We start from the raw sequence: 17285 nt of genomic DNA, 5'->3' as shown, positions 1-17285 counted from the left end.
TAGACAGTATGTTAAAAATGTTAATGACATTTAGTAGCTTGAAAAATATAGTAGAAGTTCCAATATAGTAAAATTCTCAAAGGACCATGTGATGGGAAAGTTTGTTTTGCTGGGCAGGTTAGGTCAAGAAGTGCTTTCTTTTTCTTTTTTCCCTGCCAGGAAACGGTTAACAAACGGCAGCCTCTGATTGGCTGGGGTTCCAGGAGAGGGGGTTGAAAAGGAGGAGATTTGGAGAGACAGTTTAGTAGGTTGGGAGTGAGAGGAGAGAGAGGTGGTTCTGGGTAGAAACATCCACTCAAAAGCTACAGAAAGGAGTCTCTGAGTGTAGCATGAAGGACCGTGTGTGGTGTCATGTGAGGAATTAACTGGGAGGCTGAGCCAGGAGAAGTGGAAGCTGTGAGGACACAGTCTACTTAGGTCTCATTCCAGTCAGGAGGGGAGAGATTCTTCTACAAAAAGAGAAGACTCCCAAACCAGTTAAGAAGGGTCTGTTACTTGGAGTACCTCAGGAGTAGGGTAGTCAAAGGGTGTGTAACTGACAGAAAATACCACCTTGTTTAAGAACCAAAGTATTAAGCAGCAACAACTGAGAAAGAACTAAAGTGAAATAACACTATAATCTGAAGTATCCTATGTTTTACGCACTTTGTGTCATAAACTTCCTTGGTTAAATAAAATCTCTCGTATATTTGATCAAATTCTGCCTGAGACTCCAAATTATTAAGTTTTCCCTCACACAAGTCCCCCCCCCAAGATATTCTGGGGTGGTTTGTAGGCATTCATGGCATTGGTGTTCTGTGAGGTGGGTGCACACCCAAGGGTGCCAGGGGGGAAGTGCCATTGCGCCATCGCAGACCACAAGGTGGCACTGTCGCATGCAAGCACATGCTTTGAAAAGGCTGCAACATTGGTCAGGGCCACCAGGTGACGTTGTTGCATTAGCATGAATGGAGTTGGCCAATCTATTTGGGTTAAAAGCTGCTAACACACTCAAGGGGAGAAAGAAAAAGCCCAGCTGTTTGGCCAAAGAGAGAGGGCGAGACCGGCCTGATACGGTGCTTTCTGCTCTCTCATGCAGCGCCCAAAGCAAGTGAGTTATTTGTTTGTTAAATCATTATTATACTTTTTTACTTTATGTTACTTTGTTTTACTTTTTGAATGACTCCCTTAAAGCGGGAACAGGAGGAATTGCCAGAGGCCCCCAGGACCGAGACCACAACAGGGTGAGACAGTTGCAAGGGGGAGTTAACATACCAAGACATGACTAGGAGTCCTCCTGAAGCTCTCCAAAGCAAAGGAACAGACAAGAACATTTGATAACCTTCAAGCAAGGCACTGGAATTTGTAAATAAATGTAATGACAGGATTTCACAGTTGAATATGGATGAAAATCAAACATTGGAAATTGACTCTTTGGAAACAGCATTGCCAGTTAAGAGGCAGAGGAAGAAGAAAAGGATGACAAATGAGCTTATACAGTAGATGAAGGAAATTCCACAGATTCTCTAGCTGATTTTTGAGTCAGTGTCTTTTACCTAATAATGGACTGCATTGTCCAGTCACCAGATTCATGCTTTTTACAGTACATAAAGTAGTATAAAGATTTATCCTGCATGGACCCAGCAAAAAAGGTATTATTAAACTGCCTCCACAAATCAGCAAATATAAAATTATATTGGAATTGTGTTCTTTGCTTCGAACTTTGCTATATTAAAGCTATTGCTTAATGACGATGAGAATATGGATTCCACTTGCAACAAGTGTAAAATTTGTAGCACCGGCCCATCGTGCGTACTAAAAATTCTGACATTCAACAGACTTCATGACAAGGCATATGATCGCCTTTATGGACTTTATAAAGTCATCAGCACACGGCTTCCTGTTTCCGCCTGCGCCATGGAATGGAAGTCTCTCTCGACATTGTAGGGAGAGACAGACAGAAATTGTTAAGTTGTGGGTGAACATATCAGACACAGCGATTCTTCAAACAGCTCTTGTTTATTCACAGGCCAGAACAGAACTGAACTGAAGGGTTCAGCCAGCCTGCTTATATAGAGCTCCACTAGAACGCAACAGTAACTATTTTCTGTATCTATCCAATCACTGAACGTCACTTTCAATCCCTTATTTGCATATGTGCACCTGAACTATCTACAGTATCCCCCTGCTGGTCCAGGGTGAGAACTTCAGTACATAACAGAAATAAACAAAGAATAATGGGGAAACTTATTCGTTGACTTCCTCTCTGGATGGGAGAGGAACGGGGTCTCACCTGTGGATTGCCCTTCAGTCTGGCACTTGCTTCCCTATGGAACGTGAGGGCAGGCAAAGGCACCGGGTGCATGAAGCATGCTGACTGCCGTGACCCCCTGATTCGTTCCTGGAAGCAGAGGATATCCTTCTAATTGGGCTTTAATTGTACAGGCATGTGCTAGTGTCATAGTTCTGTGCCATAATTCCACTCTGCCGGTTGAAGTTTTCAGGAGTAGTACCCACAGGTGAAGACCATCAAAGACTGTGGGTCGGCCTGCAGTAACACTGCCCCTACTGCAACATCCAAGGCATCTGTTTCCACCACGAATGGCCCTGCTGGGTCCGGTTGCCGAAGGATGGGTTGTGAAGAGAATGCAGCTTTCATGGTGTCTAATGGCCCCTGAGCCAAACTGTCCCAGACAAACACAGTTTTTCCAAAGGAGGGCAGTCAGAGGCGCTGTCACCTGAGCAAAATGCAGGATGAATGAACAATAGCAGTTTGTAAACCCCAGCAGGCACTGCACCTCCTTGTGGTTATGGTGTCGTAGTCCTGTTCTGCCAGGCATGGCAGAGCTCAGTGGAGGGAGAAGCCAGCCAACCAGCCAAGTCTCAGGGGTGCGCTTGCCTGGAGGCAGAGTCTGTATACAAGGTCCGGTCCAATCCTAAGGTTAGGAGTATCTCGGTTCATGTAGTCAGACAATCCAGGGGGTCAAGAAAGCTGAGGATCCAAGCTCACGAGAAGCAAGCAGCAGCATCGTCTGGTCAGGAATGACAAATGTTGTTTCCAGTAATTGACTGAGGCTGCAAATGCTGCTTAAGAAAGCTGGAGCCAGCTGGATCTCATAAGGAGCAATAAGGCTGATCAGCAGCAAGTAGAGGCATTTTGCCTTCTTCTCCATTAGGCTGCTGCTCAGCAGGTGAAGCCGACTCCTGGCCCAGGAGGCGATAAGACGACAAAAAGTGGAACATCTCAGCTGCAAGGATTTAAAGGTTAGAATTGAGATAAGGTTTCATTCAGTGCCAGAGACGGTGGGGAGAGGGGAGTCTACAGTTGTTTGCAGAGTTTTTCTTCTATGTTTCTGATTTGGCAACCCTCCAAAAATACAAAATATAATATAAAAAGTGAGGGTGGAAGAAACTGGACTAATAACATGAAATTTAACATCAAACTGGAACTGCCTGTGTGAGAGGAATGGAATGGAGAGAAAGGGGAGCATCACTCTTTAAAAAGGACTATGTTGGAATATAGACCAAAACCACCCCCACTCTCTGTTATTTTATAAGGAATGCGAAGGAGACTGAGACAATTTGGAATGTAATCTAACTGGAAAGATAACTGACTGTAAATTTTCAGCTGAAAAGAGGAAAGGAGTCTGCCAGCTCCAAGGTCAGAGGTTTTCTTATTAGTCATTGACAGTTTGGAATCAGACTGCTCTTCCTAGGTTGGGAAAAAAATGGCGAGGACAGTTTATTTGTTGGAACAGAGAGAGCTCTAACAAGCTCTTGAATCATGGGACGAAGTGATGCAGAGACTTTTGGATAACTCTGAGACAACTGCTTCTCCCGAGTCATGATGGGAAATATCAACAGTTGGAAGAATGAAGGATACAACACCATTTATGGTTGGGACAACATCGTGGCAGGGGGGAGGAAATACCACATGCAGGAAATAACTATGATTTCAGACTGTGTACCCCACTTGAAAGGGACGCGGGTGGTGCTGTGGGTTAAACCACAGAGCCTAGAACTTGCCGATCGGAAGGTTGGTGGTTCGAATCCCTGTGACAGGGTGAGCTCCCGCGGTCCCTGCTCCTGCCCACCTGGCAGTTCAAAAGCACGTCAAAGTGCAGGTAGATAAATAGGTACTGCTCCAGCGGGAAGGTAAACGGCGTTTCCGTGCGCTGCTCTGGTTCGCCAGAAGTGGCTTAGTCATGCTGGCCACATGACCCAGAAGCTGTATGCCGGCTCCCTCGGCCAATAAAGCGAGATGAGCGCCACAACCCCAGAGTCAGTCACCACTGGACCTAATGGTCAGGGGTCCCTTTACCTTTACCCCACTTGAAACTCCATAAATTACTTAATATATTAACATGAATTGAAACCATAAGATTGTAGCTGTTGTATAAGGGATTACTATCTTGAAGGGAATGTAATTGAAATTATTAAGATTTTGGAAAGCAGAAAAGAGAGCGTAACCCATCAAATCTAGCACGTGAGGCGACCACTTTAACTAAATTGTATAATTCAGTATATAAATAATTGGTTTTAACAACTGTATTAATTGGATAAAATTGGCATTGTTATAATGAACTTGTTATTGGAACAATACTGGAAAATCAATACAATATTTATTTAAAAGCATATAAAGTCATCTGCACACTATCAGTTCCTTGTCCAATGTAAGAGGACATTCTCAAAGCTAAAGATAATAAAGACAGGGCTAACAAATTCACTGTATTAGGTGAACTTGGAATCATACATGTTGCTACACATTGAAAATGAATTGTTAGATGAATTGGATGCAAAAGCAATTACTGACAGATTCGCACAGTCATCTAGTGAATTAAAATGGTAGCTCTGAATGTAGTGGACCACATGAAATATGCTTTAGAACTACCTGTGAATGTGTAAAATATTCAGTAGAAGCAAACTATTTAAAAATATCCACCATTATTTAATATTTAAAAATAATTATTAAAAAATTCAATTATAACAATCTATGTTTATATTTAGGTAAAGGTAAAGGGACCCCTGACCATTAGGTCCAATTGCGGACGACTCTGGGGTTGCGGCACTCATCTCACTTTACTGGCCAAGCGAACTGGCGTACAGCTTCCGGTTCATGTGGCCAGCATGACTAAGCCGCTTCTGGCGAACCAGAGCAGCGCACGGAAACGCCATTTACCTTCCTGCCGGAGTGGTACCTATTTATCTACTTGCACTTTGACGCGCTTTCGAACTGCTAGGTTGGCAGGAGCAGGGACCGAGCAACGGGAGTTCACCCTGTCGCGGGGATTCGAACTGCCGACCTTCTGATCAGCAAGCCCTAGGCTCTGTGGTTTAACCCACAGCGCCACCCATGTTCCTTATGTTTATATTTAGTATCTACTTTATACTGCCAGCAATATGTACAATATATGTACGCTGTAATTACTAAAAACATACATTTATTTCACACAAAAATTAATTGTACCTTTTCCACTTACGTATTTTTTGAAACTTTTATTTCTTATAAAAATTAAATGATAGCCTTATAGTCCTTCGGGGTCCCCTTGTACTTGACTTTCTCAGCATTTTCATATGCTCCATCCACATAGTGCTTCATCTCAGTAAGAGCAGAACTTTGCAGTGAACAGGTGCAGTTACTCTCCAGTATACAGGCAACGGAAGCCGTGCTAAAGAACGCTACTTTGCCATTAGAATAGGCTGCTGTCCTTTGAGAGGGTGGGGCAAATGCTCCTTTTGTGCAGAAAGATATCCTTCAATAAGAGCTCCCAAGGTGACGTACAGTAAAAGAAATCTAAAAGCATTGCTTCTTCAGTAATCCTAGCACCATTATGCTGGAGTCACATGTAAGGATATTAAAAAATAAAGATATTGATAGAAAAGGCCTTTCAGAAAAAAGGCTCGTGGAGTCTGCTGCTTTGAAGCAATCAAGAACAATGCTCTAAATGTTACTTTCCCCAAGCCATAGAAGATGGTATCGCTTTTCTCCATTTTGTATCAACATTTGGCTTTCTTTTATTATGGGCTTCAATATTTGGCTTTCTATTATTTGTGTGTCTTCCTAAAAGCATTATAAGCCACAGCTACTAAGAAGGCTGGGCTTGCCCCCCCCCATATGCTCCTTGCTCCTGGAACAATGCTTTAGGCTTGCCACTACTGTGTGATGCTGGGCATCATGTGGTGGGCATATGATGTGCCCTATGAGCACTGCAGAAGCCAGTCTTCATTCAGATGGAGAGCTAGAGGTGAGAATATGGCTGCGTAATGACACAGATGTATGGGGTTCTTGTAGGCAAAGGCATTACGTTGCGAGACGGAGAGACCTTGTGATCCCTCTAGCTAGCAGACTATATATAAACCTGCAGTCAGCTATTTTCAGGGTAGTCTTATTTGGTAAAGGGAAAGTAATAAAGATGGGTGAACAGAAATCTCATCTAAATTCTTATGGTGCATACATAATATTGTTGAACAAATTCTAAAGTGTCTCGTTTTTAGAGTGAATGCTTACTGAATTTTATAATTGTCGGGGGAAATGCTGCTTACCGTGTATTTCATGAATTTCTAAAGTCTCCAAAATGTTTTGAGACAGCTGTTGCTGTTTAATATTGGAAATCTAAAAGTTTCTTCCACCATGTATATTCTAATTACACGAAAAAATGATATCAAAATGACTTTTATTGATGCTTTCTGTTTTGGATGGATTAAGCACTGCTTTTGCAAACTTTTTCCATTGCGAAGCTACATTGGTCTGAACTAACAAATAAGCAGGGGTGATAGCAGTGGTATGAGAATAAGTAAAGATCAGGAAATAGTCTATAAATAGGTAGCTTTTATTGCACAGTATGACGCTTAATTGTTATAGACAAGTGCTGCTGATCCTAATCTGTACTTGCCCTAATTACAGCAGGTGCTGCAATATGTTTTGTTATAATCAATGTTTTTGTTGAAGCTGGAGGTGTTTGTTTCTCCAAATCTGATAAGCCAATCATTTCCTGATCTAGAAAAGATAGCAAATTACTGAGCCCTGAATTTAACACATGGCGAGCGCTAGCACCTTCTTTATTAAGGTATTACTTGGTTACGAAGCAAGTTTGATGATCAGAGATCTTTGCTGATGCTAATTACAGCTCTAGAAAGAAACACAAATTGCAGGTTGCTGAGACTAGAGCTGAAAATACCATTTTCACACATGGCAGTACCTTTGCATTTTCTGTGCTGTTTGTGTTGCGTGTGAGTCTTAAGCATGCAACTGAGGCAATTTTAAAGCTAAGTTGTATTCTAGCCATTGTAGGTATCATGTCTGCATTACACTACTGGTTTTGGCGACTTATTTTGTTGTCGTTATTAATTAAATTTGTTAGTTGCTTTATCTTGCTGAAGGCACCCAAAAGCAACTTAGAAAGCAACCAACAGACAGACAACAAGCCCCACAGAGATGCATGAAAACCTGAAGAAAGAGAAATACATTAAAAACACCCCACCCACTTCTAAAGGGGCACAGATAGTTAAAGGCCAACAACCTGGTTATAGAGGAAAGTTTTTGCCTGGCACTTAATGAAGGCACCAGGTGAGCCTCCCTGGGGAAAGCCTTCCACAAATGGGGAGCCACTGCAGAAAAGGCCCTGTTCTTGTGTTGCCACCTTCTGGGCCTCTTGTGGAGGAGGAATGCGAAGAAGGGTATCAGATGATGAGTGCAGAGTCTGGGTCAGTTTATATGGGAAGAGGCAGTCCTTGAGGTATTACAGTCCTGAGCCATTTCATCTACCTAAGATACAGAGTGGCTGAGCCCCCACTCCATCCCCTTTTATTTTATTTTATTTTTTGCTGTTACTTCAAGTCATTTTTGCTGTTGCTTCAAGTCATGATTCAACTTCTCTGGCCCCATTCCTGGAAGAGAATCCTACATCATAACGTAAAATCAATCAGATGTCCTAGGAAGAATAAAAGAACCTTATAGTTAAGATGAAAATTCTTTAAATTCATCCATTCCTAAAGGGTGAGGATTCTCTCCCCTCCCCCCCAAAAAATTGCTCAGCCCCAATCCAGGACTGAAGGGGCAGCAATTAGTGTGGCTGCCAGAATTAATTTCATTCAGTTATTTAGCTGAATAAAAACTGCAGTGAAGCATGTATTAATCTCACATGGAAAATGAGCATCTTTGTGTGTCATATTTGGATCTTAATTGCTTTGATAAAATTTACTTTTTGGGGGGAATTGAAACTTTATCAACTTTGTTTTTACTATCATTGAAAGTAAATGGCTTTGACTATCAGGATGATGGAAAAAATAGTGTGGAATTAACAGATACAGCACAATACTGTACATATCTACAGGACTGAATTGAATGGGATTAAGTGTATATAGATAAGTGTGTGTACATAGGACTGAAGCATCACTAAATTGTTCCATTGCTCTGTTGGTGGGGAGGCTATAAATATATACAAATATAGCAGCTTTCATCACTGGCCTTAACAACAAAAAAATATTATTGCTCTCATTGTTTTTTTACATTTTATGTTTCATTTTATCATTTTACAAATATATTTAACAACAACAACAAAATCTTTACACTATCAATTTGCATTTCCCTCAACTTCCCTCCCCTCCTTTCTGTGGTTGCTTAGTTTATATCTTTTTGTTACTGCATACCCAGTTCAAGCCTGTTTACTATTTCCCCTTTTACTTCTCTTTACCCCCCTGCTCTCATTGCTAATTCATGGATAGAAAGACTATTCTATGCAAGTTTCTCCATTTACTATACAAAGATTTTCATTAAACACCTTAAACCTGACTGGAATTCCTAAGATTACTTGTTTTTGCCCACAGTGGATTGTTCCAGTTGCAAGTGGTGTCTCATTTTTCATGCTCTTCCATGTAAAAAAAAAAAAGTCATTGCTAGTAGAAAAGTAGCACATTGCAGACAAAGGGTTTAGCTCAAGACTCTCCTATTTGTGCTTATTACCAGTGTTCAGGAGGGAGGAGGAGAAGGGATTGAGAAAAACAGAGACTATGAAGGGTAGGTTTCTTGCTGCATTCCCCCAGCAATGTAGCTAGCTGCTTGGGTGCCCTGCTCCTGGGGGGCAGGATGAGCCATCCATGAGGGTGGATTAATTGGGATATCAGTGAAAGGAGAAGCCGCAGAACCATACCAGACAAGGAATCCCTGGGCTGACTTTTGCAAACCTTCCAAACTAAGGCTTAGTCCCAGAACCATTTTCGTTTGTGGGTTTGTTTGAAATAATTTTCATTAAAAGATTTTCTTGGTTTACGAAAGTACGTGAATTGTCTCTTTTTTCAAGTTGAATTTGCTCTGTGATAGACCATTCACATGTTCAGGGATTCTTCCCTTGAAGCAGCCCTTAGCCTAGAGTTCTGCCATGCTTCAAGGATACCTTCTTTCTTCCAGGATCTCCTTTGTCCACCACTGTGGCTCCTGGAGAAGCACTCTGTGTAAATAGAACAGGTAGGAGGATGGAAATATTTGCCTGGGGCTGGGAGAACACCCTACAAGTTGAGTGTCAACAGAGAATGGGAGAAGAACCTTCCTGCAGGAGAGCAGAAAGGAGATGCTCTTGTCCGGAAGTGGGTGGGCCAAGCTTTCTTTGGGAGCAATGTCAGGGCGGGGGCATTGGGCATCCATTCCCCACGTCTGCCAGGAGGATACCAAGTCCTTCTTCACAGGGCTACGCTTCCAGAGAATGGTCTCCATCGCCAGCACACAAGCTGATGGACACAGAGCAAAACTCCAGGGCCCCCCCCCCCAGGTACGCTGCTGCATCCCCCCCTCCATTCTCCCAGCATGAGTGAATAAAAACCTGTGGAAGCCATTCTTCCTGTTAGTTTCATGCTCCAGCTGCACCAGTAAATAAAATCTGATGCTTCCTATTACCCCAGCAATGTAATCTGCATTGTTCCCAGATTCAAGGAAGTGTTCCGCATCCTTTATTCATTTTGTTGTTGTTTAGTTGTTTAGTCGTGTCCGACTCTTCGTGACCCCATGGACCAGAGCACACCAGGCACTCCTGTCTTCCACTGCCTCCCGCGGTTTGGTCAAACTCATGTTGGTAGCTTTGAGAACACCATCCAACCATCTCATCCTCTGTCGTCCCCTTCTCCTTGTGCCCTCCATCTTTCCCAACATCAGGGTCTTTTCCAGGGAGTCTTCTCTTCTCATGAGGTGACCAAAGTATTGGAGCCTCTGCTTCACCATCTGTCCTTCCAGTGAGCACTCAGGGTTAATTTCCTTCAGAATGGATCGGTTTGATCTTCTTGCAGTCCATGGGACTCTCATGAGTCCCCTCCAGCATCATAATTCAAAAGAATCAATTCTTTGGTAATCAGCCTTCTTTATGGTCCAGCTCTCACTTCCATACATCACCAATGGGAAAACCATAGCTTTAACTATACAGACCTTTGTTGGCAAGGTGATGTCTCTGCTTTTTAAGATGCTGTCTAGGTTTGTCATCGCTTTTCTTCCAAGAAGCAGGCGTAATTTCGTAACTCCTGTCACCATCTGCAGTAATCATGGAGCCCAAGAAAGTAAAATCTCTCACTGCCTCCATTTCTTCCCCTTGCACCAATTTATGCATCATCACCACCTCCAAATACTTGCAATGTGATCCTGGGATTGTAGGTTGTTCTCTGCTGTATATACATTCTTCTTTCAAACTATAAATGGATAGGATGAGTGTTTTCACTGACTGGTTGTCAAAGCTTTTTTGGACTTCCAGAGATTAATATTTCACCCAAGGCTCTTCCTTTGCCTTATGCAAATATTTTTGTGACCGTATAACAAATAGTATTTTATTTGTAACAGAAGAAAAACAAAATAAAAATGTATAAATGCACATACAAGCCTCTGATCTCTGAAAAAGAGCTGTTGGTATTATTGAATTATTTTTAGCTTGGCAGCAGTGAATAAATATTATCTAGCTCTTTATACTCGAAACACAGTAATTTTTACTTCTGAGTCAACTGACGCAATCTTACTCCCACTGTCACAGTCACTTGCTTTGTAAATTCAGTCAATGCTGCTTATGTAGAGTATATGCAAAGCTTGTATTTCTTCTTCTTTTTACAGATAGGCAGGTAATGTAATGGGACCGTAGTTTTTTGGAAACTCTGGAAGGGGAGATCCCCTCCCTCAACATTTGCTGCCTGAGCTCATTCACTTTTGCACTAAACTAGGGGCCACATTCGCTTGGTGGAAATGTATCAGAGAGCACATTTCAAAAGAGGATGGGACCAGACACACACTTAATGGCACATTCTTAACACAAAGAAACACACTAGGACAGTAGGAAAAATGCAGGACCCCATGACACTTCTCTACGCTAACAAAAATACAGAGGTGGGAATTATTGGCATGTCCATGATGAAAGAAACTTGGATCATTGCTGCTAACTCATCTTGCCTGAATGTGGGCTTCACATAATTACTGTCCTTTCTGTCTTGATGGCCAGTTTTCTTGTAAGAAGCTTTCCACAGAAGCTTCAAGAGCTGCTGCGGTTTGTCTTGGTCACGTGTGAAGAGGGAATATGCTCATTCTTCCAGTTTGGAGGTCAGAAGACATCTCTCCCAGCAACGTGGAGACATGCAGAGCAGATACCAACTCTGCTTCTCCCCAGTTCTGTGTAGCATGCAAAGCAGCTCTGGCTGTGTCTCTTGTAACTTGATGATTTGTTACTCATTGGGTAAAGGTAAAGGGACCCTGACCATTAGGTCCAGTCATGGCCGACTCTGGGGTTGCAGAGCTCATCTCGCTTTATTGACCAAGGGAGCCCACGTACAGCTTCCGGGTCATGTGGCCAGCATGACTAAGCCGCTTCTGGCAAACCAAAGCAGCGCACGGAAACGCCGTTTACCTTCCCGCTGGAGTGGTACCTATTTATCTACTTGAACTTCGTGCTTTCAAACTGTTAGGTTGGCAGGAGCAGGGACCGAGCAACAGGAGCTCACCCCGTCGCAGGGATTCGAACCGCCGACCTTCTGATCGGCAAGTCCTAGGCTCTGTGGTTTAGACCACAGCGCCACCCGCGTCCCACATACTCATTGAATAGATCCACATTATTATTATTGTTATCATTTTTTAATTGAGCACTGCTCATGTAACAAAACTGTTCAATTATTGAATTAATGAGCAGGACAAACCAAAACCGACCTTCCTCTGCAGAAATACCATTTTTAACTTGCTTCAAAGTTCTGTTGTGAAAATATTTTATACCGTTGTGTGTTGCTGCTGAGTCTGCTTCTCTCAGCAGAATCAAAACACATGGTTAAGGAGGAGATTGACATGTGGCTTATGAACACTGTAATTAGTTCTCCTTCCTACCTCTAAGCAGTAATTAAATCTGCTACTTCTGCTCTGTTGATTCATTTTACTTCACTGTTTAATGGCTCAGCTGAGAACATCTTTATCTCTACATCTGAAACATTTTATTCAGACAAAGAAAATAGGATAATCCACTATTTCCCCCAAGAACATGTTAAAGGAAAGAACTGTAATGCAATATGATTTGACAGTGGTGACACTTCTTATCAAATGAAACATATTAAAGGGAAATCTTCCACTAGTGTAGAAGGCAAATTTTCCACATGTAGGTTTTTTCCTCCAAGTTTCTCATGTCAGATTTTGAACCCAAATGCATCTAATTTTGAGCTGCCCTTCAGAGTCATAAATTAAATGGAGAGAGTGTTTAGAATAGTAGTAATTATACAGTATGCAAAGCAGGAAATCTGATTGTTCCAATGACATCAGATTTCTTTTTTAAATGTTACTTTAAAAAGGGATATCAATGGGCAACAGAAATCTTTATATAGGAACATGTTTCGTTGTTTGGACCATCATCTTCCCTATGAGGAGAAAGGATTTTTATTTTTTTAAAAAAATTCCGATTATAAGCAGAACAAAAGCGAAAGGCAGATCATATATGAAAACTTGTCCCTCCTTCTCTAAGTAGCAGAGAGTTTCAGGGATAACCTTGGACATGTTTTGCTTTCCATGTTAGGAGAGTCTGCTGGAGAGTTATCAATTTGCAAGTTGAGCTGAGCCATTTGATGCCAGTCTTGCAAAAGCAACACTGTGCCGCTGTCCAAAGCTTGCTTTCACAATCCCACTGGAAAAGCCAGACTTCTTTCCGCTTTTCTGGCTTCATTCAAATGTCCACGTTGCTTCCTCCAACGCCATTCAAACGGGTGATGTGCTTCTACTAGCCACAGGCTATTAAGCCTGTCTGAGAAGGCAGCCCCTTCCTTGCACAGTCATAGAAACAAAATTTCATTTTGTATTACAGGCTGAATATTGAATGCTTTTAAATAATATTTTCAACTTGGAAGAGAACACTTGAGCCTATTTCCTTATAAAGACAATTGATTTTTTTCTGTTTTATTATGAAAAACAGTAAAAGTAAGATAGAGATGTAATACAGAAAGAACTACACTGAAAATCCACATAAAAATATAGAAAGGAAAGAAAAAGTTTGTACAATCTTCATTGAAAACTTCATATCAATATTAAGGTCTTTTCACTCTGCTTTTTTTTGTTCTAGCTTTATTACTTCATTAACCTGACAGACCTGCATTTTTGCTTATTTCATAAGTTTCCTGTATTTTATAAATTTATGATGGTTTCATCATTTTGTACACTGCTATTATATTTTTATGAGTGGGGAGGTTACAAATGCTCTCTATAAATACAGAGCCCATTTCAGCCACTCATTTAAGCGCAAAGCCCCCACTTTAAATCTCTCATCAGCCACACACTTGCCGTTGGCAAGTCACCATCTCTCATCCTTATCCTTTCTCCCTACCTATGTATATAGTGATGTAATACCTTACACACCTGTTTTAAAGATTACTAGGAATATGTACATCAAATGCTTTGAATATTCTGAAGCGCCACGTAAATGAAAAGTATTATTTGTTCAGGCAACATACGTTAGGAGGGTATGAGTACTGAGTTAGTACTTATATCTGTTTTTTTTGGGGGGTGAACATTTTGTGATTGCCAGCAGAACAATTGTACTTCATAACAGATTTGTGAGATATGTGCTGATGTTTTTAATATTTTCAGACTAAGACTGAATATTGTTCTGTGTTTTGCTCCAAGCAATGCCTGACATAGGATCTAATTATGGAGTTTATGACTTTCTGATTTTACAGTGGTACCTCGGGTTACATATGCTTCAGGTTACAGACGCTTCAGGTTACAGACTCCGCTAACCCAGAAATAGTGCTTCAGGTTAAGAACTTTGCTTCAGAATGAGAACAGAAATTGCGCGGCGGCAGCAGGAGGCCTCATTAGCTAAAGTGGTGCTTCAGGTTAAGAACAGTTTCAGGTTAAGTACGGACCTCCGGAACGAATTAAGTACTTAACCCGAGCTACCACTGTAACTGATAAGCAACTTGCCAATGTTTGGCCATTTCTGTTCATGAAGCATTACTGAATGGACGTGAGTGGACTCTGTTTTAGAAAATGCACTGAAAGAACTGGCACTCATCATTTGATGGATCTATTTTACTGTACAAAATGTGAAAGATATTATGCGTTCCCACCTGCCTGGCACCTGTCCATACAGCCTGAAATTTTGCCAAGCCGAAGTCTTGGTGCGTGTACAGCTTTACCCCAATCTTGCAGGTTTGGAGCTTGTGGGTACCTTCATATGTTTAGCTATGTGCACTAGGGCTTCCTTTGTTCATACATTCATGCTATACACATGGACACCAGGAGGTGGGGCAACCCAGCATGCAGATTTGGCATGCAAATACTTCTGAATAGGGCTACATTACACTGCAGATCCAACCTTTTTCTTCATAATAGCTGTTGGTATCTGTCTGCCTTGGGAGACAATGGAGGAGTGCACCTTTGGGAGTGAAGTCAAACGATGGGAGAGTTACAGGACTTGCTGTGGCTATAGAGACTGATAAGGGAGAGACATGTTTTGCTGCAGCTGGGGCAGATGAAGGCATCCAGCAGTGCTGCTGCAGATGCACCATGACATTTCTTTTCTCTGCGCTCCTCCCAGCAGTCATTTCTCCTCTAGTCTCTAGTTACATGACCTGACTGTCTGTCTCCAGGCACTGCAGTCATCTGCAAGGGAATGGAAGATGGCAGGATCCCCAAGGATACGAGGAGGTGGCTTCAGGGTTGGCTTCATATGGTGGGGCTGATGTTGCCCAGCCTTCACATCGCGTTTGCAGACATCTTTGTAACACAAGAGTTGGTCAGCCAATGGGCTTGTTGCCTGAAGCCAGCTACTCATAGAACACATCCTTGGGGATCTTGCCATCTCCCATTCTGTGGACATTACCAAGCCAGGAGTATGAACATGCTGCGAATGTGGGCTTGGGACAGCACATCTTTATCTGAGACTCTGTCCTGCCATGTGATGTCCACAATCTTCCTGATCCAGTGCATGTGGGAGGCATTGAGACATCACTCTTGGCAGTTATAAGTTGCCCACAACTCACTTCCATAAGGCAGCATGCTCAATAGTCTATGGTTAAATCATACATGTTTTTGGTGCTTTATTGGACTTTGGCAAATAATTATTACACAGAAATAGATAAACCCCCCCTCAAAAAAACAACCATCTGCTGTTTTTATTTATTTATTTGGTGCTTTACGGGTTGAGCAAGCCACTGCCCCTGGAGGCTTGTAACCTAAAACAGTGAAAGAGAAGCAAAAGATGAAGTTTAAGGAAATGTATGGTAAATCAGAGTCAAGAGGGAAGGATATCCTATAGTAAACAGAGGCTGCCTATTTGCTTCCAAGTGCAAATTCCAATGCAAAGCGCTGCTTCTTACTTTCAAATGGGAGGTAAGTTCCATGGTACCTGGTAACTCCTCTGGAGTGCCCACCCCAAAGGGATACAACTAGTTCCAGCATTATAATTATTTCGGCACCAGATTTAAACATTTTTATTTGCCCAGGGATTTCAAGTGGTTATGCTTAGTCTGGATTATGATTTATTTTATTCCTGTCTATCATTGTTCCTAAATATTTATTATAACCATTGAGGTTGTGTTGTATTGGTATCTTGATGGATACCTGAATTCATATCTGATGCACACCAGCCCTGTATTACAAATATCATAAACAAATAAAACATATGATTATGTAGCTATTGGCACTTGGTTTAGTTGCAGTGGGTACTGGGACTAGGGGATTGTTCCAGTGACTTTTCAGAAAAATTAACAATCAAATAACATATTTTGGGAATGTAGAAAAGAAAGGAGATGGGATGGGACAGGGCAGGACATGAGGGATAGCAAAGGTGTGGTGCCCTAGTTGGGATTAACCACATTATGGGAATGATGAACACACCAGTGTTTTAGTTATCCCAAAAATCCTTTGCAGGAACCAAGGTAAACTGTCACTGACATGTGTGGATGCTGTTCATCTGAAGATTCCTGCTTTTATTTCCCAGCCCAAATTTAGCCAAGTATCTTCTGGCAGCCTGAAACAAGCAATATTGACATTAAATATAGGTGTTGTCAGAATAGCTGCTGCCTCTTCTTCAATAATTTTCTTTAGTCAAAGAAGCGTTTTCATTTGACCTCCAGTCAACCTTAAGCTGTGTGGAAACCAGCTGAGTCAGGACCTGCCTCGTAACCCTCTGCTAACATGCCTTCTTAAAAAGCAAACCTGGCCCTGTCCTGAGCTTGAACCAGGACATTGCCTGTTTCTGCACCAGCTGGCCTTGCTGCAGAGTCCCAGGACTCTGGACGTGAGAATCCAGCAAGCCCCAAAGAATATCATTTCTTTTGCCAGTCCCACAGCCCTGAGTGACAAATCAGGGGAAAGCCTTAGGAAAGTACTTTTTCAAACGACACATAGTTTCAGCTGTGGAATTCATTTCCACACACGGTAGTGATGACCACCATCTTGCGTGGTTTTAAAGGGGTAGGCAAATTCACAGTGGCTCCCCACCATGATGGCTGTATCCATCCTTCACTGTCGGAGGCATTATGCCTCTGAATATCGGATGTACCAGGATGGAGTTCCAAAGGGATGCTCCACCATGCTAAGACCTGGTGATGCCTGCATCATACAGAGTGAAGTTACTGGCTGGGTATATGAGCAGTGAGATGATATTTTAGGTATCCTGGCCCCATGCTGTTTGGGATTTGCACACCAGCACCTTGAATTTCCACCTCTTGAGTTTCCACCGCCCAAGGCAGCTGCTTCACCCCACCTCATGAGCCAGCCAGCTCTGCGGATAACTGTACAAAAGCAGGGGTGGGCTGTTTGAAGTGGGCATGTGAAGCTTCATTTCCACCTACCAGTAAAGCAGCCAGTCAGTGAG

General features: G+C 42.2%; 1 protein-coding gene across 13 annotated transcripts in view; it reads left to right on the top strand.

Moving 5' to 3' along the window:
- Positions 1-17285, top strand: part of LOC310748288 (poly(rC)-binding protein 3-like) — a 257271-nt gene that overhangs the window by 144394 nt on the left and 95592 nt on the right. Inside the window, exon 4 of one of the 13 annotated variants that reach the window (XM_083583924.1) lies at positions 9386-9442. The exons of 9 other annotated variants lie outside the window; for them this stretch is intronic. The gene's annotated coding sequence lies outside the window, so the exon portion shown is untranslated. Of the gene's footprint in view, positions 1-975; positions 1091-3155; positions 3244-6100; positions 6225-9385; positions 9443-17285 lie in introns of those variants that run through there. 3 more of the 13 variants (XM_083583920.1, XM_083583925.1, XM_083583900.1) reach the window with 3 other exon arrangements.

Source organism: Podarcis filfolensis (genome assembly GCF_964270895.1).
Source record: "Podarcis filfolensis genome assembly, chromosome: 13".
NCBI lineage: Eukaryota > Metazoa > Chordata > Lepidosauria > Squamata > Lacertidae > Podarcis > Podarcis filfolensis.
This window is presented reverse-complemented; position numbering and strand designations above follow the sequence as displayed.